The sequence below is a fragment of the Thermobia domestica genome, chromosome 6 (genome assembly GCF_964235325.1).
Source record: "Thermobia domestica chromosome 6, izTheDome1.hap1.1, whole genome shotgun sequence".
Lineage (NCBI taxonomy): Eukaryota > Metazoa > Arthropoda > Insecta > Zygentoma > Lepismatidae > Thermobia > Thermobia domestica.
Genome location: NC_137459.1, coordinates 205094466 through 205119301, shown reverse-complemented (window position 1 = coordinate 205119301; position 24836 = coordinate 205094466).

Below are 24836 nucleotides of genomic sequence, written 5' to 3'. Positions count from 1 at the left end.
TTATCAATATCATATAATAATTATCACCTTATATATCATATGATGATTCGTATTGATTTCTGATGGAGGTGATAAGGTAGCTCTGTGGTAGAGTATTCACCCCTGGTGCGAAAGGAGCCTAATTCGATCCCAGGCCATGCGAATTTGTGGCTGTCAACACGGAGTCCACGGGTTTACTCAGGGCGCTCCTACACTTTCATTCCAGTACTCTTCATAATAATTCACTTTCTTCATTCAGTCGTTCCTTTTAATCTAAAGGGGTATGTAAAGCTAGAAAAAAATATTTATTTATTTTCTACCTTAAGTACTCTGAGTTCATGGCTTCGTCAGACAATAGAAAATGTTGATAGTAACAACACCTTTCACATGTTCGTATCCTTGATCTACTCCACTATGCTATAGGGCATATGCTTGTGTACCAATAATTTTGACATTTTTCTAATTGGAAATTTGTCATTTTTTAATACAGAAATTGTAAGTTTATTATATCTACGTGGATTGTATCGAGTTCTGATATTTTATGAACCTAATATTTTGTATATGAATATGACTTGATTTAATACGGGAGGAGGGAAGAGAAATTCATTTCGCATTAGGGCTAATTTAAAATGACGTCGTTTTCTTCTTTATTTTAATACGAAGTACGGATATGACTGAATTTATGCTTTATTTACAATAATTTCTAAAATAATTTGCAGCATAAGCCACTTTTACTTTTGTCAATTATTTCCCTATTTATATTTGCATGATTAACTCTGCACCTTAAATATACTATCTGAAGTCTAGAGAGAGATTACATTCCTTACACTTAATAGAATAGAATGAATCAGAAACAACCGTTTGGTCTTCTGTAAAGGTACCATCCCTCATCTACTTACATCTGAGAAAAAAACAACTTGAGCGGAATTTCAGCCACCACTAAGTCTCCTAGACTTGACGGCATGACAAACGTTACATTGTATATATTTAATATTCAAGAAGTATAGACTTCGAAAACCCTTGACTCGGCGCGGCGGTCCGTGGAAGAGCTGGGACTTCTTGAATCCCCACACTTCAAATAATATGCTTGTATCCTTCTCCAATATTCCTATTGTACATTACTTTAATATAACTTTCAACAGTTTTACTTGCGATGCTATCGTACGCTTAGATTTGATTTTCTAGGTGAATCAATAAAAGACGAAACCGCAAGGTGTATTATAAGATATCTTTGTGTGTGTGTGTGTGTATGTGTGTGTTTCAGACATAAAAGTCTATTATAAAATTGTTGGAAAACTGCACTATCAACATTAATGTGTTTTGTTGTTACAACTGACCGTTGAAGTCATGCCCTATATTTTTTTTTCTTTTAAGCGAATTGTTGAAAAATATGAGAGAAAGGATGGATGAGTAAAATATGAGCTTGTTATTTTTTTCCTGGGCGTTGCAGTACTTTCTCCTGACACTATTCATTTGACATAGGAAAATGACTGTACACTGTTTTCATCTACGTGGCGATGTCGGGATGGTGCCTATATTAAAATAGCCCTGACCTGGCAGCTAACTTCCCTCATCTCTTTCCAACGGCATAAGCCAAGTTGCCAGTTTGCTGTAATTAAATTTAATCCAATTCGGTTTTGTACCTGTCACCTCGCTGTTGAAGATGACGTCAATTCTGTTCAGGCTGGACATTGAATTTGCGTGTGACTCTTAATTCTTTATGTTCTTTCTACTATTATCTGTATAGCAATTAAAACTACATACAGGATTTGCTTCGGAGCTCCTTCGTAGATAAGCGGTTAGCGTACGCGTCTCTGGCGTGGAAGACGAAAAGCTGGGAAACGAAAACAGGACAACGTTTCGTTATTCTCTACCTTCATGTGAAACGGAATGTTCAACGAAGTTAGAGTTACGTTAAATCCAAGTGTATTAGTCACCCCTCCTTAACAATTTAACTGAACTTTGAGAACGCATTTAACAAGCAGATGGATCTCCTGACTCTAAGATGTACAAAATTATGCAACGTATAATATGTATAACGTAAAAAGTTCTAACGTATATTATGAGGTGTCCCATTATTTTACTACGCTTACTATATTCTCATCTATAACTACTTATTTATATGCATTTATTTATATTTCATTTCATTTCACATTTCATCCCCAACACACCCAATTCTTAAAATACTCAAAACCCAACAGCAATTATATCCTATACATCCAATATATATATATATATATATATATATATATATATATATATATATATATATATATATATATATATATATATATATGCCACTATAAAGAAGCACTTATTTACTGTAAGCTACTTGTTATAACCCGTATTCACATATCCAATAATGATAGTGGAATAGGGGTTATAAACTTCAATAAGCATTTCCCAAGCACTGACCACTGCACGGAAAGATTTGCACGATCCTAAATTCACTTCTCCTAATACAAACAACACCCTATGTTTACATTCCTCAGCTTGTTAGAGTGTATACGCAGACAAAATTTATTATTATTTACTGATTTACACTTCTAGCTAAATATTATTTTGTTAATGATACTCCTTCATCAACTTAGGGAAAGAAAATTAAATACTCTTAACGCAGTACATAGGCACTAGTAGTTACTTGTTTATTTACACTCACTCACATCTGCAATTATACTAATTTTTATTCTGATATGCACATTGCTGTACGAAACGATTCGTATTTCAATACGGTACTCACATTTACAAATGTATATATTCCAAAAATCAATCAATATTACATTCACAAAAAAGATGTTTAAAGTTATGAAATATCAACAATTCGTGGCCTCCGACTACGGGAGTAGTGTTCTTAACCCCTTTCTGCATGGTAGACGTAAAGATATGCCTCATCTCGGTCACTACTCAGTATCAGGTATGGATCTACTTCTCCAACCTCTACACAATATATGATTCTTTCATTCAGCCATTTTTAAGTTACAAGAGTTTATTACAAATTTTTGCCATATACTATACATTGTAAATGCATTCAGATGTTTAGGTCGCTTGGGGTCGGTTAAATATTCATCGATTGAGCCCATTTTTTTTTTCACAAATTAATTTGGTCCGACAAGGAACCAATTTAGAGGTTGGAAGCAAACAAATTGGGAAATCGAAAATTAAGGACCACCCTAATATATATATATATATATATATATATATATATATATATATATATATATATATATATATATATATATAGTAAAACAGGATTGTACATTCTATTGTTTAAAGTGAGGTTAAAAATTGTTAGGACCAGAATTAAAAATAAATAATACTACATACACTGTAACTGGAGGGTTACAGAATGATAAGAAATATTTATTGTGCATATATGCAGGTTGTCTCAAAAGTCACCTGACGTAAGGTAACTCTGTTATTATCAAAGCTACTGCAAAATGTAATAGGGAAAACCGTCTCCACACATGATTTTTTTCAATCTAAAGCGAAGGACTTTTTATTTTAAATCAGAGAAGCCGTTTGGGCAGTACACTCTTTATGCGCCCAATGTTAAATAAAAAAATGCTACGATGCCATTTACCTTGACCCAACACATAAGTGAATTAAGTTACTGCCTTTTGAGCTAGCATATCGATGGCCAGCCCCGATTTCAATCATTGACTTCATTTACGTATGTTGTGCGTACAGGTAAATGGCAAAGTTACATTGTCATTTAACATTGAGCGCATAAAGAGTGCGCACCCCAAACGGTTCGTCCGATTGAAAAAAAAAATCTTCACTTTAGATTGAAAACTTCATATTTGGAGACAGTTTCCAGTCTTACATGTTGTTATAGCTCCCATAACAGAGTTACCCTCTGTCAGGGGACTGACTTTTGAGGCACCTAGTACATACATATAATATATATTACAGTCTTGGGAAGTAACGCAACGCAATTAACGCGTTACTTTTTTTCTAAAGTAACTGTAACAGTAACACGCTAAAAGATTTTAAGTAACATACCTAGTTTGTATTACTTTTTTCGCGTTACTTTTGATGGTATGTAATATTATAGTTCGCTTAGATCTGTTTCCGTATCCTAAAGTCCCTCTGATTATACAGATTGAAACAACTAGCTTTAAGTAGCATGTATCGATTTTAGAGTTACTGGAAAGTTTTGATTCACCCCCAGTTCATGTGATCTTATTTTATTATTAGTTGTATTATGCTTCTCTATATTCTCTATTTTTAATTTTACATAATAACATTGTTATTATTATATAATTCGTTTAGTAGAATAATAATAAGCAACCATTTTTTCTAACGCATAGGGATGTGCACGATCAATCTAAAACTCGACTCGAATTCAAGGCGAGTTTCGAGTCGAGTCAAAGGTAATATTCTCGAGTCGAGTTTCAGCCGATTCACTGTTTTGAGTCGAGTCCAGTTTGATAAATGGCTTGCTCCCTCGCTCGTTTTAACTTGCTTGGAAATCATGGCCTGATTACACTGGAAAGCGAAAGCCATGAGAAGTGAAAGCTAAGCAGTAATATGTATAATACTTCTAGAGTTGCTCACGAGAGGTGACACTGCTCACATCTCGTCTCGTCTCAATAGCGAGACCACAAGAGATTCTTTAGAACAATCTCAGCTCGTTTCGGCAAAGCTGAGCCGATGGCTTGAGACGACTCGCTTGCGGTGAAACATCGGCTCAAGCTTGCTTGGTTGGGATGAGACATCTACTCTGTTTGGCCCAACTGAACCGAGGGCTCTAGCCGATTCAGTTGGGTGAGCTGTTGGCTCAGCTCACTTTTCGGTTCGTTTCGAAAGTGAATTAGTTGTTTTTGAAACATAAACAGAAAAGTGTGAAAAAAGGACGCCCCTTTGGGAAAGTCCGCGCCCTGATAGAGAGTAAGGCATCAACCATCTGTCTACATGCCTCTCCTCTCATGCAATTAGTACTCTAAAGCATCTGTCGGATTTCCCATTTTAATTCATTTTTTTTTTTAGGAGTATTAGTTATAGTTACAGCGAATGAGTTGTGAGCCGAGCTGCTCGAGTCGTTGACAGTTCTAAACCAGGGTCGAGCAGTTTTGAAAATATTTGGCCAGTGCCCTATAACTTTTAACAATGATTGGCTCGAGCCCGAATACTGAACCGAGACCCTTAACTCAAATTCAGAAGCTCGTGAACAATGCCCTTGACTCCTAGACTTCACGACTACCGAAGTTGGCAATCAAACAGATTTTTTTTTTTTAGTATTGAAATATAAACAGACTATCATTCATTGTTATACACAGTGTTGTTATAATTAATAATAATAATAATAATAATAATAATAATAATAATAATAATAATAATAATAATAATAATAATAATAATAATAATAATAATAATAATAATAATATAAGATGTAGTAGTAGTAGTAGTAGTATCGATCGCCAATAAAAATTACTTTGAACAATGGTGAAAGACTCCCAGATCACTTTCAACTACTATGATTCTAGGTGTAAGATTATTCATTTTAATTTGTGTACAGAGTGCAGCTTTATTAATATTTCATTGGTACCAGTTTACAGGAGGCTTTGTACAATTGGATGAAAATGGTATTTCAAACTTTGGAAGTTGCGTAGTGTTATCAGGAAACGTACATTTGTTGTTGCACCAAATTAACTGTGATATTCTGTAATGCACCTGCATTATTAACTTTAATACAACTATTGAAAAGTTCGTGTCAGGGTATGGCAGTTTGAAATTGCTATTCTTAATAGCATGCATTTGCTTATTTATTTTCCTAGTTTGGTTTTGAATGTCTCTAAACATCGATTGCAATTAGTAAACTTCGTATAAGGAATATCTAATAATTTCAAAATTGGCCAAACCAAGTGTTAAGTCAAAGATAATTCGTTTATTTCTTTTACTTTCCTCATTTAAGTTAGAGATGAGGAACTCGGTACATAAATTCTGAAGTAAATATAATGAAACACGTGTTTCAGCAGTTTGGATTTTTTCTGCTTAGGGATGAAAGGATTGTGGTCGTTATTATAATATTCAAATTTAACTTGTCTTTTTGTTTGTTCGTTGAGAAAGAGCTCGTTCGAGTTCCTTCGTTTCTAAGCGGTTAGCGTACGGTGCTTTGACATGGGTGACCCGGGTTCTATTCCATGCGGAAGCTCATGTGGTTCGGATTCCACGTTCATCAGAAGGTCCCATCTCATATAGCCTCGCTGTTGAAAGGGGTGTTAAACTCTAAATCAACCCAACGCAATTGAAAGTGATCGTTGTGAGGATTTTCTTAAGTTGGAGATATGAGATTCATTATATGAATTATTAATAAAAACAAGTTAGTTTCGTTTTACTGTGTGAAACTATGGTGTTTCCAAACTATATATATACAAACAAATAAAAACGTATTAATTCTTCAACATGAGACCGATCTCGACTAAATTTGCCACACACCTGAGGTTCAGGCCTGGAATGGCTTTTCTCATTTCATTTTGAGGGTGGAACTTAGGTTGGTTGATGGGGAGATATAAAAAGTCAATGACAGTGACTACATTTGTGACTTCTTAATAACTCCTGAACCGCTCGACCAATCTCGATCAAATTGTCAACATAGGTGAGGGAAGATATTTACAAATGATCGAAAATCGGCAATATTAGTGTCTAATCCTTCGTTTTCTGGGTAGCCGAGAGGAACCGTGAAACTTCCGATGTCAATTAAATCCAAATTCAGCCTTTTGTGTCCTAAATGAAACATATTCTCACCGCAAGAAGAATGAGTGTTCTGCTGGTATGTATACCAGGTTGGAAATCAGTCGTTTCAGAGAAATTTTCAGATTCTTTTATCTTTTGATTTGCCGACTTACACACAAAATTTCGAATTCCGAACAATCAATTCACGCTTAACGCTAATTTAATATTTTCCTAATAGTTACTTACTAACTCTACTGCATATGGAGAATGGAGTTTCAAATGTCGCGATCACGAAAGCACTCTAGATCTCTATGCTTAGCCAACTGGATCAAGTTTCTACTTCGTATTTCTATTTCTTAATATTGTCTTAGATCCATCTTAATTTTTTCTTTCCTACCTGTGTCTAGGTCTTCTTAGGTTTGCCGATTAAAGTTATAGTTAAAACTTTGAAAACGTTCCTACTTTCATCCATTTTGGCTACCTGACCTGCCCACTTGAACCTCCTAGATTTGATGACTCTTACAATGTTTGATAAACGGTATAAATTATGTAGCTCCTCGTTATGAAGTTTCCGCCATCTCCCATTCCCGTTCCTCTTGGGTCCGAATATGCGTTTCAGGATTTCATTCTCAAATACTTCCAGTCTGTGTTCTTCCCTCAGAGTAAGTGGGCATGATTCGCAACTATACAGCACAACAGGCAAGTTTATTATTTTATATATTTCAAGTTTCACACTCCTCACAGAATTCGCGACGACAAAAAGATTTTGAACTGAATAATAACACAAATTTTCTGCTTTTATTCAACATTTAATTTATTCGTGAATATGGTTTTGGTCTGTTGATATTGATCCTAGATAGTTGAAAGTATCCACTTTGTCGAAGTATTATTTGATATTTTAATGCATCCATAAACTGTCGTATTTTACGATCGCGATGAACTTCCATATATTTAGTTTTCTGCTTGTACTTTTAAACCCATGCCCTTGCAATCCTTAAGGATACCTCTGCATTTCTATCTATTCTTCTCATATCTTCCCTACTATATTAACGTCAACAGGATACGCCATAGCCCGCTGAATACAATTCAGTTCTAGGCCCTAGTTGTTTGTGATTCTCTTTATAGCTTAATCCAGAACAAAGTTCATTAATAATGGCGACAACGCATCACCACGATTCAGACCATTCTCGGCGTGAAAGCTCGCGGACAAGAATTTTTCTACTCGGACTTTACTTTGGGATTCATTTAAACATATCCCCTCCGGTGTTTCGGGTCCCTGGATCGATCCCAGCTCGCGCCGTTTGGATATTTTTGGTGGACAAACACCGTACTCGTGGGTTTTCTTGGGGTTCTTCCGTTTCCTCCCACTTTCTTCATTCCACTATTTCACTCATTTCTCATTATCACCGTCTCCTTTAGCCTAACCGGCATAACCATGGGACGTTAAACTTAAAGATTTCATTTCATTTCATTTAAACATATTTTAATTAACCCTACTATTTTTTTCTCGGTATACCAAATTCTTTAAGAATGTTGTACAATATTTGCCTCTTAACCAAATCGTAGGCCTTTTTGAAATCTAATTGATATATATGAGTATTGAATTCCCATTTCTTCTCGAGTATTTGAAGAATGGTAAATATTTGGTCGATTGTTAATCGAGTTCGGACAAATCCGCATTGGCTATCTCCAATAATTTCACCTTCGTATGGAGTCGATCTTGATAATAGAATGTTTTTAGAGATTTTTATTGGATTTTGACAAAAGAGAGTCTTGATAATTATTTCATTCATTTTTGTCGCCTTTCTTGTGCATTGAAACAGTGATTGATTCTATCTACTTTTGTGGCTATTCGTCCTTGTTTCAGATAAGGAGAATGAGTTTGTGTCTTGTTCCACATTTTTTTTTTTTTTTTTTTGCCTCTAGCTAAAGTTAACTCAGCCAGAAATTTATCTACACCGAAGACTTGTGTTTCTTGAATTCATTTGGACAATTTCCACTTGTATTCGGTTAGATTCTGGAATATACGGTTCTGCTGTGTCCATTTCTGTTTATACAGTAACATTAGTTTTCAGCTGCGTGATAGCCAAATCGTCAAAGAAATCTTTCCATCTATTCAATATATTATCTGTACCAGACATTTCTAATTACTGGCAAATGAATCGGAACTGTAGAAAATAACATGCCCAAAATCACCAGAAAGTCAGACATGAATGGGTTAGAAATCGCAAATTGTAGTATTATTTTTTTTTTAAACACCTCCTTTATATCAAAGCGAAGAACTGATAAAGAAAAACGTTAATATATTTTTCGTACAAATTGCTAAAATTACTATATCAGTTAATAAACTTACCACAATGGCACAATGTTGTCAAATTCCGAAAGAATCAGAGAACATACAACGCTCTGTACCACTAATTTCGATTACATTCGTAAATTCATTTCAGTGTGGGAAAGTTGCCAGTGCAGAGAAATGAATGAAAAAAAAAAGTTGCAAAGCAATCAAGTTTAGTTAAATAAATTACATATAAATTTACGAATTACAGAACTTCTTCCAATTACCCACCTTGATTGGGAATTCAATTACTCAGTCTATGACGTATTTACAGAGGCGGACTGGGAGTACAAGGGCCCACCTGAAGAATGATGCGTAAGTGCATTGATGAATACCAAGTTGGTCTGGAGTAGACTGCCCCTGTAGGAATGAACCCTTAGCTGGAGACTTGGATGCCTAAACTCCCCTCCATACGAAATATAAGTTGTGTATGAGTATCGCATTTGTCAGTCATGTTTTTGATGCGTTTTCCAATTCTTCTAAAATACGTGAGTAATGAAGTTCATTCACATAACCAGCAGCATTTTTCTAAAGACAGAAGAAGGTTTCAGAGTTTTGTCGATAATTTCATCATTAGAGATTTTTACAGAACATCCCTTTCAATGTCCATAAGCATAAATGATTCCAAAATATGATTTGATGAAGACGAACGCATATTAGTTTTAACTAATTTAAGATAAGTTAATGCTCGCTCACAGTATACTTGAGTAATTGAAAGAGTTAACAAATATTTGTATATAGTAATCAGTGTTTTGAAAGTGGAAACATGCATGTTATACCTTAGTAGCAACCTGCAGCAACACAAGTAACACTGATTACACTTACGATTTTCGTTGCATATTTTAGAAGACTGGCATTCTGAAAAAGAGGCAATGCATTCCTCAGAATCACCTTCGCCTTCCAAGGCACTACACTCAGTAGAACTGTTGCAATCCGCAACATCTACGTCGGATTGTACGTCAGTATAGTCTTTATTATTTGCCTCATCACAATAGTGTGGCAGTTTTCTGGAGTTTTTAAAAAAATCAACAAAATTCAACAATTCAGATTTCAAATTGTCATGCTCAATAACCATTTTTCAGCTATCTCTTGCATAGCACCTTCTACAATACCCTCATTTAGTAAATTAGTAAATCGGGAAGGATCAAGGCAAGAAGTATCAAAGATTTTTTTTTTCTTTTTTGTTTGTAAATCTATCATTTAATCTACCCTGAGTTTCTTCGAGCACAGGTCGAAATATACAACACGAAAAGCTGCTGCTTCCCCTGGTAATTGTGTATCCACCTAAGTTTCGTCAAAAAATGACTTTCTTTTTCGAAATCGTTTCTTCGTAAATGTGCACCCTACTTCATTATCACAGTTAATTTTTCGAGTACTTCATTCACATACTCAGCAAACTCTTTCCTTGATCAATAATTTCTTCAAGCACCAACTTGTTCAACTCCTTCCTGATGTCCTCTACCATGTGGAATGCAGCTAGCATATTCCCTCGTTTTGTCTGAAGGTACTTAGAAACTGGAGAAATTATATCAAACATGTGAACAAAGAAAATACCACAGACTCTAATTTCAACTAATATGAGGTCAATCCTGAAGTCACTGCCATTACTTGTGCATCAAATTTTCCAGAACTTATAATTGCACACAACATAACAATTAATTCAACATACACCCCACTGTCTGGATTATATTTACATTGAAGTAATCTCTCTACACCTCGACTCTTCGACTACCACCGAATCCCATCCATTTTGTTACTTTTTTTTTCATTTAATCATGTGCCACGAATGGTTTCCACAGTGATGAGTGATGTCCACATGTTCATTCACTTGTAAGATTCATTTACCAAAGTAGCCGACTGTTGCAGATTGCCAAAAAATATTTTCACTTCTACAACACTCTCACAGCCAGTAGTAATACACAAATTCAAAATATGGAATAACACCAAATGCATACGCTCTGCGGCGATTAATTTTGAATATAGTTCTGTAACCCTGAAAATTCACTTCTCATATTGGAAACACCATCAAATGACTCACCTACTACTTGTCTCACTGTCTACCCTAACAGTATTGTCTTGTAATGTTCGGTTGAATAACATGCAGGCAGGATAATAAGAAAACTTATTTTTGTGAGCAAAAAATATGCTGAATAAAACATGAACATCCTTTGGGGCCCGATTTCTTGGACTTTGGGTCCCAGACTAGACCGGTGTGCTCAGGAGAAACCGATCCCTTCCAATGCAACCACCCACGTCCAAAAATTCCATGCTTCATTGGTGAATAGAAGGGACCCAACCCTTTACTATCGGGGCCCGATATCTACAGACATCAGGCCCCGGGCTCGATTTGTAACATCACCGCTGTGGTCAGGGGACCACGGCCTTTCCATTACCACCTCCCACGTCCAAGAAATACATATTTCGTTGGCCAATATAAGGAACCCAATCTCGAAACATCGGTGCCCGGTTTCTGGGGCTTCGGGCCGTTTTCTGACATCGCCGCTGTGCTCACAGAACCATCATTTATTGCCACCACCGGCGCCTAACAACTCCATGTCTAAGATGTTTTCTTAGCGTAGGAGAATCAGCTCCATGCACCTGATATGTTATCGATCGCACAACACATTATCGAATACATAAATGATAGACGAGATTACATTTTCGAGTTAAGAACTTACATGTATTTTGAGACTTTTTTAAAGTCTTACTGATCTTTCAATAATCAATGCTAAGAGATGGACAGGGGCCCCCCTGTACCTAGTGACCCTTTCCGCTAGCACTGCGGTCCCGTTAGTTAATCCGCTGGTTACTGTGAACGAGAACGGAGTATTGAATTAGTTATAACTAATCGAGCGATATCTTAAGTGACTTTTCAGACCGCAGGGCCCACCGGGAAATTTCCGGGTATCCGGGCGGCCCAGTCCGCCTCTGCTTATTTATGTCACTGTCACTCGGTTGAGAGCGTGTCTTTATTGTGTTGGGCGGCTGCTAAGGTCCTTTCTCTCAAGTCTTGTACGAGTGCTACTAGTGTGTCGCACGTGACACATTTCGTGCGATCCCAAATGTAGGACTCACAAAGTCATAAGTCGGGATAGTTGTCCTGACTGAATGGATAGTTGTTGTCTTGGAAATGTTACAAGGGGGGCGCGGTGGTTCAGTGGTAGAGCGTTCACCTCTCGTGCTTGGGGTCCCGGGTTCGATCCCAGCCCCCGCCAAGTGAACTTTGTGGTGGACAAACACCGTGCTCGTGGGTTTTCTCGGGGTTCTCCCGTTTCCTCCCACTTTCTTCATTCCACCATTTCACTCATCTCTCATTATCACCGTCTCCTTTAGCCTAACCGGCATAACCGTGGGACGTAAAACTTAAAGATTTCATTTCATTTTTTTTGGAAATGTTACACACCTTGGTAAAAGTGGAGTTGGTAATCATCATCCTAGTAATCCATTTCTCTTGTAGCTAGCGTCACATACTTTTGTAGGATGGTAATTTTCTCTCTTAAAAACGCGTCATACATGATGCATTCTAGTTTTCGCAGCAGGAGAAAAGCGAGTATTTTATGTTCTTGTGGGTTGGAACACTTTGGTAATAGCTGACAAATGAAGTACTATTGCAATATATATATATACCGTGCTTTGTACGCAACTGGTTTCGTGTATTCGAAAGTTGGTGGATGTGAGTCGATATCTTGGTCGGCACAAGGTATAGATTTAACGCTATGTAACTTCTACATCTGAGATTACATGTAAAATCTGACTACGGATTAAATCAATGCTGAAATTGCATTTTATCCAACCTTTGTATGATAAACAGTGATGAACAGAATATTGACCTTTCTTCTCTGCTACTTGTTGCTTTATATCATTGAAAATCGTAATTTACTGTATTTTACTCAAATGCATAATGTTAAGCAGCATTTCCAACTCTATCCATTTTTCGAATCTCTAAAAGAACTTGAACTATCGAATTGTACGAACTATGGCCGTATAATGGTCATAGAATTGGACACTAGGGCACTTTGGATGTTCATCAACTCATTCATCTCAGTTGCATGATAACTGTTGCAGAAGCATCCAAAATGAGGATGTTTGTGATACTATAGTGTCCTTAGTCTGCAACAATGATTTCAATTCCCGGTACAATTTCCTTATTTCTTACATAAACATTTGAATGAGTTGAGTTGAGTTTAACGTCCCGTTCAGCAGCGAGGCTATATGAAACACGGACCTACTTATTTACGTGGAATCGAAACCACATGAGCTCGCTCCGGGAACCAAAGCCGGGTCTCCCACGCCAAAGGCATTTACTCTAACCGCTTAGCCACGAAGGAGTTCATGTAAATTTAAAATATGTAATAACTGGGTGTATTGGAGACCCGGCTCTCCTGGACCCGGAGACTCGGGAATATAGCGTTCAATATGGGTGGTAACACTCTATCTGAAAATAGCAGAATGTGTTCGACTGGTTCCCTTGTCGATATTTCCTCTGTACAAAACTTTAGAATTATTTTTTAACGGTTAAAAAGTTATAAGAGGGTTTCAAGATAATAAATGTGCACTGTATATACTATAGTAGAGTGGGCCAAACAATCGATTTCTGATGATGAGCAGTGCAGAGAGGTGGTACTAAGTTCACACACAAAATATTGAGATTACTAAGATAACTTTTTGATTTTCCGAAAATGTCTTGAAGTTTTGCTTAAACTTTTATTTTTTGGAATGTTTGTTTATTTATTATTTTTAATTAATTAATTAATGTTTTATTTTGTTGTATGCACAATCAACGACAAAAGTTATTTCCGTTCAGCAAAATTTATTTTGCAAATAACGGTGGAATTCAGTTTCAAGGCTGGAACATGCACAAAATTACATTCGTTTTAATTTATTGAAAACTGTACTCAAATTGTCCTTCCATTCTGAAGTTGTACAGAGGGTTGATTAATATATATACACAGAGGGTTGATTAATTCGTGTGTCAATTTCATTTGTTTACTGTGCAAAAGTGGTATGAGGTAAAGCCGTGCAATTTGGTGTAACTTTAGAGGAAAGACATAACTTTTGTTTCGCTATAGAAGCATGTCACTTGTACTTAAGATTGAATAGATATAGGGTCAAAGGTCAAAATTTCGATTTTTTTTTCCTTATGGGATTGCAATGGTCTATTCTAAAAGAGCCTGAAAAAACCTAAATCGAAGTGATAACAAAGAAAAAGCTGTATGGTATGATTCTATGTCGCAAGGCGACCAAATATGCGTCAATCAAGTGTCAAGGTCAGAGATCACGGTCAGATCAAGGTCACAGATCACCTTGAGAACCCATTTTGGCATGATGTGGTACGGACATTGCGTTGTTTTCAGTGTATTCAAATGGGTTCTCAAGATGACCTGTGACCTTGATCTGACCATGACCTCTGACCTTGACACTTCATTGACGCATATTTGGTTGGATTGCGATATAGAATCATACCATAGAGTTTTCTTTTATCATTTCGATTTACGTTTTTTTAGGCTCTTTCAGAATTCACCATTGCAGTCCCATAAAGAAAAAAAATCGAAATTTGACCTTTCGCACTATATCTCTTCAATCTTTAGTACAAGTGACATGTTTCTATGGCGAAACAAAACTTATGTCCTTCGTCTAAAGTTACACCAAATTGCACGGTTTTTCCTCATACCACTTTTGCACGGTGAACAAATAAACACACGAATTAATCAACCCTCTGTATATATATATATATATATATATATATATATATATATATATATATATATATATATATATATATATATATATATATATATTAATGCTCAGTCTTTCATAAATGAATAATTAGTATAATTAGTAAGCATTATTTAGGCTCTATATACCTCCTGAATTAGCTGTTTTTTTAACGTCCTAATCGTATATAAATAAGTAAAAGTTGTACCTCCCACTTGTTTCTTTTCTTTAATTCTTTGTTATTTGCAATTACTTACTAGAGTGTACCGAAAGGGTAAAAAAAAATCGACTTTCTATGATGGATAATGCGGAAAAGTGGTTATTAGTGGCACTAAATTCACACACAAACGAAGAGAGGGATTTTTAGGACAACCTGATTTGTCGAAATTGCCTTAAAATTTCGCCGAAACGCTTATATTTAGCATACATACTTGCTGTAACATAAAGCAAAACGTAACATATAAGCACAATGTAACATATATACTTGCTGTATCTACGTGCATAATCGTGTTTATTATACTAAATGCCTAAACAACATCTGATTAAATATTGTTTACATGCTGTGTGCTTTGTTGAGCTTTTAGCTTGTTTTGAAAACAACGCGACACAACCGAGAACTAACCTAGAGGAGGCAGCTTTATGGAGAGTTCCGATCACACTCCCACTCACTGAATATTGTGTTCAGAATGTTTCACTTCTTCTTTTTTTTTTTCTATATTATGAAGATAAGCTTCCTCATGATTCCGCTATTGTAGCTTTGCTCTGATGAAGGCATCCATTCCTTCGTCGGAACTTTAGCACGCTAAACATAAATATACACGAAGATACAGCCAAAAAAGGGGAAAATACTATATTTAAAAAAAAAGGTCAGCGCTTTAGAGAAATTATAAAGCATTTTTGACAAATCAATGAGTTGTCTTAAATATCTCAAATTTTGTGTCAATTTAGTGCCACCAATGGACACTTTTCCACACTACCTATCATGGAAAGTAATTTTCCTTTCAATGCACCTTAATAGATCAAAACAAAATTGGCAGCGACAAAAATAATCAGCTCCTAAACAATACTTAGAAATATCTTATTTACGCATTTGGAGCGATAAACATGATTATATAGGGTACATATAACAAAAAAGTAATAAATAAAAATAAAAATAAAAATAAAAAATAAAAATAAAAATAAAAATAAAAATAAAAATAAAAATAAAAGTAAGAATATTTTTCTAAAAATATCGGCAAACCAAGTACTTGTCCTAGAAATCCTATCTTCGTGTCAGAGTGTGTGAACTTAGTGTCAAACTCCCCTGCGCTAATCATAATAGAAAAACGATTTGTTTTTCCTTTGCTGCCCACTATAATACACAGATTGGTTAAAAAGTAATAGCAACACTGTTCTCACATCAAAGTTGTGTGTCTAGACATCAGAATAATCCTATAACCGATAAGGGAATGTGTGTCGAGCAAATGTAACGAGTTGTAGAATTTGTCTATTTCAGGCGAACCCTCAGATAATATGCGAAACATACTTCGATCCTACCTCACCAATCTCTGAAGAAAGAATATATGACCTATGAATTTATGTTGGCAAATTATCATGCAGGCGTTTCGTCTTGAGGAGTGAAGAGTGTAGGCTACCTAGTATGGCTCACAAGACATAGTATAACAAAGTCCGTGAAATAATTAATTGTGGCAACATTTTTCCATCCAACAATTGAAAAATCTCGCCCCCAGTAATTTATCTCTCCTCGTTCGAGGGAGGTACGGGTAAAGAGCCATCAACTGCAGCGCCAAAAGGGGCACATTTGAAACAGGAAGGCTCTAACGACCGTTTGATATTCAGTCGAAAGCAGCAGTCTGATAATTTACCAGCGCATTTATCGAACTACTTTACGCATTAGCAATAGAATATCATCATAATATCTTCGCGCTTACATCCGTCTCTCTTTGCGTTTCAGGATTTTTATTACTAAATAAAATAAAATGAAATTTCTACTTTTATATTCCCCGAATATGTCTTGTACGCAAAGGGAGACGGATGATTAGTGAGAGTGAAAAATTATAAAACAATCGGATGGAATGGTCATGTGGGAGGAAATGTAAGAATGTGGGAGAAAACCCACGGACACGATGCTATCCACCAGAAATTCATATGGCTTGCACTCAAACCAGGGACCTCTCACACTAGAGATGAGCGCTCCACTATCGATCCACTGTGTATATTGATAATCAATGTTTGTGATATGTCAGGACGAGTAATGAACACAATATTATGTTTCAGTGAGTGAAACAGTATAAGAGAAATTAATCTACTGTACGAAACTTGACAAAGTTTGAACTGCGCAAAGGTTGAAATCTTCAAACGCTTGCTTTTATGATTTTTTAGTGGACTTCAGAACACAAAACGCAGTATTTTCGCTGGGTGCAGGCTTCTAGCCATCCTCAAAATTTAGGGGGCCACTTCATCATCATGTTATAGTTTATTTGCAAGCCTACCGTGAAAACTTTAGGGTGCTAGTAAAAGTGTAGGATGCGCCCCTTTTGAATACGGACCTGGCTGAAGGGGAGAAAAATATAAATACATTTATGTTTTTCTACTTAGAACACTATTTTGTGTGAGGTTGTTGGAAACAAAAGGCTGATGTTTCAAACTAACAACATAAATTATATATAATTAATTTCTGTCAACATTCCTCTTGTTCAGGCTCAAAGAATCGTGAACGCCAGGTAATGAAGGCGATTGGAAATAAGAGTCTGGCTCCTAAATTAATTATATCTAAAATAAAATTATGTAGGCCCATGCATAGAATTGCATTATTATGATGCCTAGGTTAGAGAACCGGTGCCTAGGTCATAAGAAACATTCTCAAGCACTTATATTGTTTATGATGGTCTTTCGGCAGCCTACTCATCTTCTACAGCTTTCTTCAACTTCAAACCACCGCGGTGACCACAAAAGCATTAATCTTTTAGAAATAGAGTAAGAAAGTAAAGTGCTACTTAATACGATTCTTGTAGAATTAAAATAAGAATAGTTGTACCAATGATGTGGGCTGACTATTTGCTAATATGCAGAGTAAATGGTGGGAAAAAATGAAAGGATATAATAGAATACGAATATTTTTTTTAAAGGGAGTAAGAGCTTTTTCGTGCAGAAAGTGATTATTTGTAGGGGTAGTATAATAGGATGGATATTCACGACAAATCTTCAAAATAAAGAAAAACTATAGCATGGTGACCCAGATATTATCAATCTGCGCATGACTTAATTTGAACTGATATAGTGCTTAGACTCCTAATGTTTTGGGATAATACAATAATCCTGCTTAAGTGTACATGCATCTAAAATATTTGTAATGATAGAACATTACAAAGGACCATTAATGTATTGCAAGCTAGGAAAATAGGTCTTATAAACACGTTACCTTTATATACAGTAAGTGTAGGCCAATTTTTTATCTCGTCACTTTTCTTTTCAGTAATCTACTAAATTTATTTGTAGTTTGCAGTAAATGAAAACTGCAATATGAAAAGTTTCCCTGAAGCTTCCAATGCGACTCACAGAGCGATACGGATCTGTGACGTCATGACAAATCCCCTGTTTTTCTTGCCGTGACGTAAGCAGCTCATTTTTCCATTATATAAAACCCCTCCATTCTCGGTAACGAACAAATTTTTTTCTGTGATTTTTGGTATGTAGTATATTGAAGACTAGCTCTATACGATTGTGTCTTTAACTTCCAACTTTTGGTCAAAAAGGAAATATCCATTCCACCCTTTGCGGTGTCTTACTTCTAGATATCTTATTTTTCTTAGGTTCAAAGTCATATGTCTACCAAGCTTCGCTAAAATTTTTCTGGAATTTCGCAGCAATATGCATTCAAGCGCATACATCCAAATATATATAAATTTGGGAGCAAGTCATTGGGCATTGCCCCTGTCCCAATCCAGCTGAAATGCCAGTTCATGCCTAACCTTGGGATTGATATCATCGCAGTAACCGTAATAACCTGATGAGCCAAACTATGGATTTCACACTAATCTCAGTCATTTAAGAGGTTTTGTTTTCCACCCCTCCTTATTCCCATGTCAATGGGAGTTGAACTTAGACTTTTACGCTATCGAGATATTGTCTTTAATTGCAGCAACATCGGGAACAATGGATTCGATACTAATATCGGTCATTTTCGGTTATTTTTATATGTCAACTCGGTCCCTCCACAGTAGAAGCTGATGGGAGTTAAATGTAGATTTAAATGATATAGAAACTGTCGTCAATCTACTTATTGACCCTGGAAACTATGAATTCGATATTAATATCGACCATTTATGATTATTTTTGTCACCATTTCTTCCATAGGTACTGATGGGGACTGAAATTTTATTTAAACGACATCCGCAAAGTCGCTATTCATTTCAGCGATCCCGCAGAATACGGACTCTACACTAATATCGATAATTTTCAATAATTGTGTATGCTATCCCCTTCCGTTCTCCCTAGGTATACTAGGGGTCTAAGTCTATTGGAGGTTGAACTTGAACCTAAAAGTAATCGGAATGCTAACAATCAACTTCGAGACCCCGAAAACTATTATCGGTAATTTTCTATTATTTTTATGTCACAACATAATCCCCAGGAAGCTAATGGGGGCTGGATTTGAAATTAAATGGGATCTGTAGTGTAACCCTTTATCTATGAGACCCGAAAACTATGGATGCGATACTAATATCGGCCATTTCTTTTAAATAGTTTTATATCTGTTTCTCCCATTCTTCCGTATGAGTGCTTAGAGGGTCTTGCCCCCACTGGAGACTGAACTTGGGCTATAAATACCTATCGTGGCCTTCAACTAGAATAAAACTGAATCCATATCTCATTTTGTCTATAATTTCATTATTACTGAATAGTCGCAAAAAAAAAATATATCCTTTACAATGACTTAAGAAAAGCTGATGGTCACTGAAGAATACTTCCCAGGAACCTTATGAAATAGCAAATACAAGAAAGTGACCTATCAGTTCAGGAATGAAAGATGATTAAAAATACTGAGGATTATATTTCAGTTTCATTGTGTTACGTGCTTTGCACTATGCGAATCCACCATCATACGAATCAGGATAACTTCCAAGACGATTATGTCAATTGTCATATTACAGAGGCTACTTTGGGTTGATGCACTCATAGTTCGGATGAGTAATTTTACCCGCGAGACGAAACAAAAGCCCATTTTTATGACGAAACAGAGCACTTCCAACTCAAACACATTTTTTTTTCAGAGATGAAACACCACTTTTATGACACCTCTTCAAGAGGAGACAGTTTCAAATCTTGTTTCGTATGCAATATTCTCAAGAAGATGGCACACTTTTTTTTAAAGATTATTATTATGCACTTAATATTCTTCCTGCCTCGCATCTGTCTTACAGACTTCACGAATTACGTTCTGTCATCTAACTTATCTTCATACATATAAAAATGGATGTATGTGTGTGTGTTTCAGCATAACTTAGGACGGCCTTGAACAATTTTAACCAAACTTGGAACACATACACTTGTGGTCTGTTAAGGAGCGTGTGCTCCTGTTTCGCAGAAAGGGGTTCAAACTGGATTCTCATGCTCAGTGCTGCCAAGTTTCGAACAACAGAAAAGTAATCCAATGTGTGTGTTTCAGTTTCGCAGAATGAGATATTTTATTTTCCACATAGGTTTGTATAAAATCTGTACACCAGAAGTTTGTTGATATTTGTATTACATGTTAAGAAATTGATTCCATCGTTATACTGTAATCATATATACAAATTGTAACAACATTTTTTCATAAATTATTGACAAAGTCAAGGGTTGGTATATCAGCACACTGTAAAGTGAAAAGGAATTTCCTTAACACTACACTGCTCGCGCGGATTACTATTGTAGTCCTGTGGGTTTCAGTTTTCTGGTATCTAAGGGTTGGCAACACTTGTGACCTTGAGCGGTCGTCCACCATCCTCCCCCATATCTAGAACACCATTAGTCGAGTGATAGCACCCAAAGTCAACGCACTAATGTTATACGGATTGTTATTTTCTCATGGACTACTATTGTAATCCGTGCGAGTACTGACGTGATAGTTTGTTTTCTGGCTAACATTTTAACTGTTCTCGTTTTGAACGTATTATTGGCATTATATGCTCAAATATATGTGATATATGTTAGTTTAAGATGTCAGAGCAAGAACAGCTACGACAGTGGCTAACAGCAACTGAAAGTGACGACGAAAGTATTTGAGTGTAGAAGACTAAGATGAAATAGAGGAAGATGTTGTCGAGTAGTGACTCAGAAGAAAGTGGTAGTGACGATTTGGAAGCAATATAAGATGAAGAAAGGAACGGTGTTATCCTGAAAGACAGGTTTCACGGAAAATTTTACATTGGAAAGGACAGAATTATCAGATGGTATATTGATCTAGTGCACCCAAGAAATACGAGAACACAGCGTCATAACGTCATACCTACACTGCATAGGTATTAAGATAGAATAACACTGAATTTGGAGTTGACATATTGGACAAATTGTGTCGCCAGTGTGATACAGCCAGGAATTCGCAAAGATGGCCACTCACTCTCTTCTTTCACGTGTTAAACGTTGCTGGAGTAAACGCTCTGATTGTTTTCAAAACAAATAACAATGATCCTATGATCAACCGTAGAGACTTCCTGCAATCTGTGGCTATGGAACTTATCAAACCTTTTTGTGGAAGATGAAGAAACAAGGGTACCCGAAAAAGATGTTTCAGGTGCAGTAAGTGGATCTGCTCTGACCACAAGCACACTCTTTACACTGACTCTTATGACTGAAACACTAAAAATTTTGCCTACTTTTGACCTTGTTTTCAAGTGTAAAAGATGAACTTGCAAACAATTTAACAACTTCTTTTTATTTTTGTAACAGTTTTTAACACTTTAAATACAAATTTCCTCTTTTATTTCAATTTTTAATCAAATAGTAAGAAAATAAACGAACATTTGCAAAAATATAGTAAATTGCATACGCATTCTAAAGTTTTGTCTTCCAATTCTTTTTGTGCATTAAAAAACAAAATGTTTGCACTGAAATGTGTTCTTTATTGCTTGTGAAAACCCACAAAAATAATGTAAAAAATACCGATTGGATAACCACTGAGATATATGTATTTATCAAATGGACTACAATCGTAATCCGCGCGAGCACTCATGTTTCAACAATTTCATGCGAGTACTGTAATGTTAAAGCAAAAGGAAAGAAAAATACAGATGGATGGAACATTTAAAATTTATCTATTTTCAAAGTTAAATCTGTTAAACAGGATGAATTTCAGACATTTTTCTACTCCTCTTCTGTTTATTGCAAAGCAAATTCTGTAATTTTACACACTTCAGCAAACCAAAATAAAAAGGTGTATGTTGTTGCTTTCAATTTCATGTGCAAAAAATTATGACCGACTTTCAACAAGCAGCAACAAATACTACAAAAATACATTCCAGCAAGCGACAGTACGCATTCGTCTGTTCCATATTACCCAACATACAGGATGTACATAAAGTCATTTGCCGCCACTAAAACTTGAAACAGTGCAATATATGTCAAAACAAGAAAACACGTATTTAATCATTTCAGAATTACCACGTATTGAAAGAAACAAAGTTGTCCCAGAGTCCCTCGGATGGTCTCAGAGGGGGACAAACTCAAAATTTTCAAATAGTAAGGGGGTTAAGTACTATATCGTTTGAAAGCTATTTTTAAAAGAAATATGATGAAATAAGTTTTGATGCTCTATAGTAAACCTGTACAAAATGGCTGCAGGCCACAACGTTAATGCAGTTTGCATTGAAAAGTCTTTGGCCACCCCTAGAAATCTGAAGTGGCTAAACAGATACCAAAACTGAAAAACACATATGCCATAATTTCAAAAGTACCACGTATTGAGGGAAACAAAGTTGTACCAGGGTCCCTAGGAGGGTCCCAGATGGGGTTCAACTCAAAAGTTTCAAAATGCAAAGGGGGTCAAGTAGTACATCGTTTGAAAGCTATATTCAAAGGAAAGACGACGGAATAAGTTTCGACGCTCGATAGTACACCTGTACAAAATGGCTGCAGGCCACAACGTTAATACAGTTTGCATTGAAAAGTCTTTGGTCACCCGTAGAAATTTGAAATGGCTCAACAGATATCAAAACTGAAAAACACGTCATTTCAAAAGTATCACGTATTGAGGGAAACAAAGTTGTCCCAGGGTCTCTTATAGGTCCTAGACGCTGTTCAAAGCAAAAGTTGTAAATGGCCGTTTGAAAGCAATTGTTCAAAGAAGGAAGATGGAACAAGTCTTGTAGGTATACTAACCCTGTGTGAGATGGCGGGGAACTGAAAATGTTAACACAGCCTTGTAAAGCACACTGTAGTAATACTAATAATAGTACTACTATTTGTAATAGGAATATTAGTAATAGCGTCAGAAGTAGTAGTAGGCACACTTCAACTTGAGATAGTATTGTCTCAATTAGTAATGCACACATGGCGCCCAGTTAATTAAACCTTTCAATATATGTCACTGTTTACATATCTCCCTGTTCACCCAATCCCTGTTCTTTCAAACATGGTTTGCATAGCCGTTCCGAACTTGTATCATCTTCATTTTTTTAACAATAACTTTCAAACAATATGATACTTGACCCTTTTCCTATTCACAAATTTTAAGTTGGATCCCACTTGGGAGCCTGCAGGGATTCTGGGACAAATATTTGCACACCGAAAAGCTGTACTCTACAAATAAGGAAACAATCCTTTTAGCGTTTTGACATCTTATGTCTTACTATTTCGAATAATTGGAAGTGACATGGATATTTCGATGAAGGCAGTGTTAAAACTTTAATTCCCCGGCCATGTCACGCAGGGTTGGCATTGAAATATAAGACCTGTTCCATAGCTTTCAAACGACCATTTACAACTTTTGCTTTGAACCCAGTCTAGGATCCTATAAGAGACCCTGGTACAACTTTGTTTCCCTCAATACGTGGTACTTTTGAAATGATGGCATATGTGTTTTTCAGTTTTGGTATCTGTTTAGCCACTTCAGATTTCTAGGGGTGGCCAAAGACTTTTCAATGCAAACTGTATTAACGTTGTGGCCTGCAGCCATTTTGTACAGGTTTACTATAAAACATCAAAACTTATTTCATCATCTTTCTTTTAAAAATAGCATTCAAACGATATAGTACTTGACCTCCTTACCAATTGAAAATTTTGAGTTAGACCCTGTGCGTGACCATCCGAGGGACCCTGGATCAACTTTGTTTCCCTCAATACGTGGTACTTTTGAAATGATGAAATACATGTTTTCTCGTTTTGACATATAAATATATTTCACCGTTTCGAGTTTTAGTGGTGGCAAAGACTTTATGGACACCCTGTATATGGAAAAAGGTAAAAGATATTGGGTTGGCTCCACTCTACAAGGCTTATAATGATTTGAGGATATGAAGTAGGAGAGCAGATGCACTTCCCCTTGTTCATCTAGAGAACGTTCTTGATAAATTTCTATGTCTACAAGACGATTCACCCGACATCCCAGGGACACAGGTTTTCCTAGACTCCTTGGTGGACATCTATGTCGAAGAACTGATTGTAACCTTCCAACCGTTAGTGCAGCAACATTTGAAAGTTTACTTTTTTATTGTATTGTTATTTGACTCCTTACGTTGTACGAATTATATTTTCTTATTAATGTTTCAGGGCAATATGAAACCAATTTGATAACAGCGAAAGACCCAAGAACAATGCCAAGACTTAGCATTCTAAGTTTAATAGGAAGTCGACAGAAAGTCATTCCAATATGTACAGATTCATTCTTCTTTTGAAGGAAGATCAGTCCGAGAATGACGCCTCAATGCGACTGCTGAAGACAGGCAATTTGTTTTTACTGAAAATATTGTAGAGTCGTTTATGCAGTCGTACTCGGTTTCTTAAGAGCCGGTTTAGATCTGGTGATGTTGGCCTTATTCCGTACTTTGATGTACGGAATACGGAGTAATTCATTGCATTTATTTTGATAGTTAATATTATAATACAGTGAAGACAAGACAATATTAAGAGTAGCACCTGTATACTAAATTCATTAAGG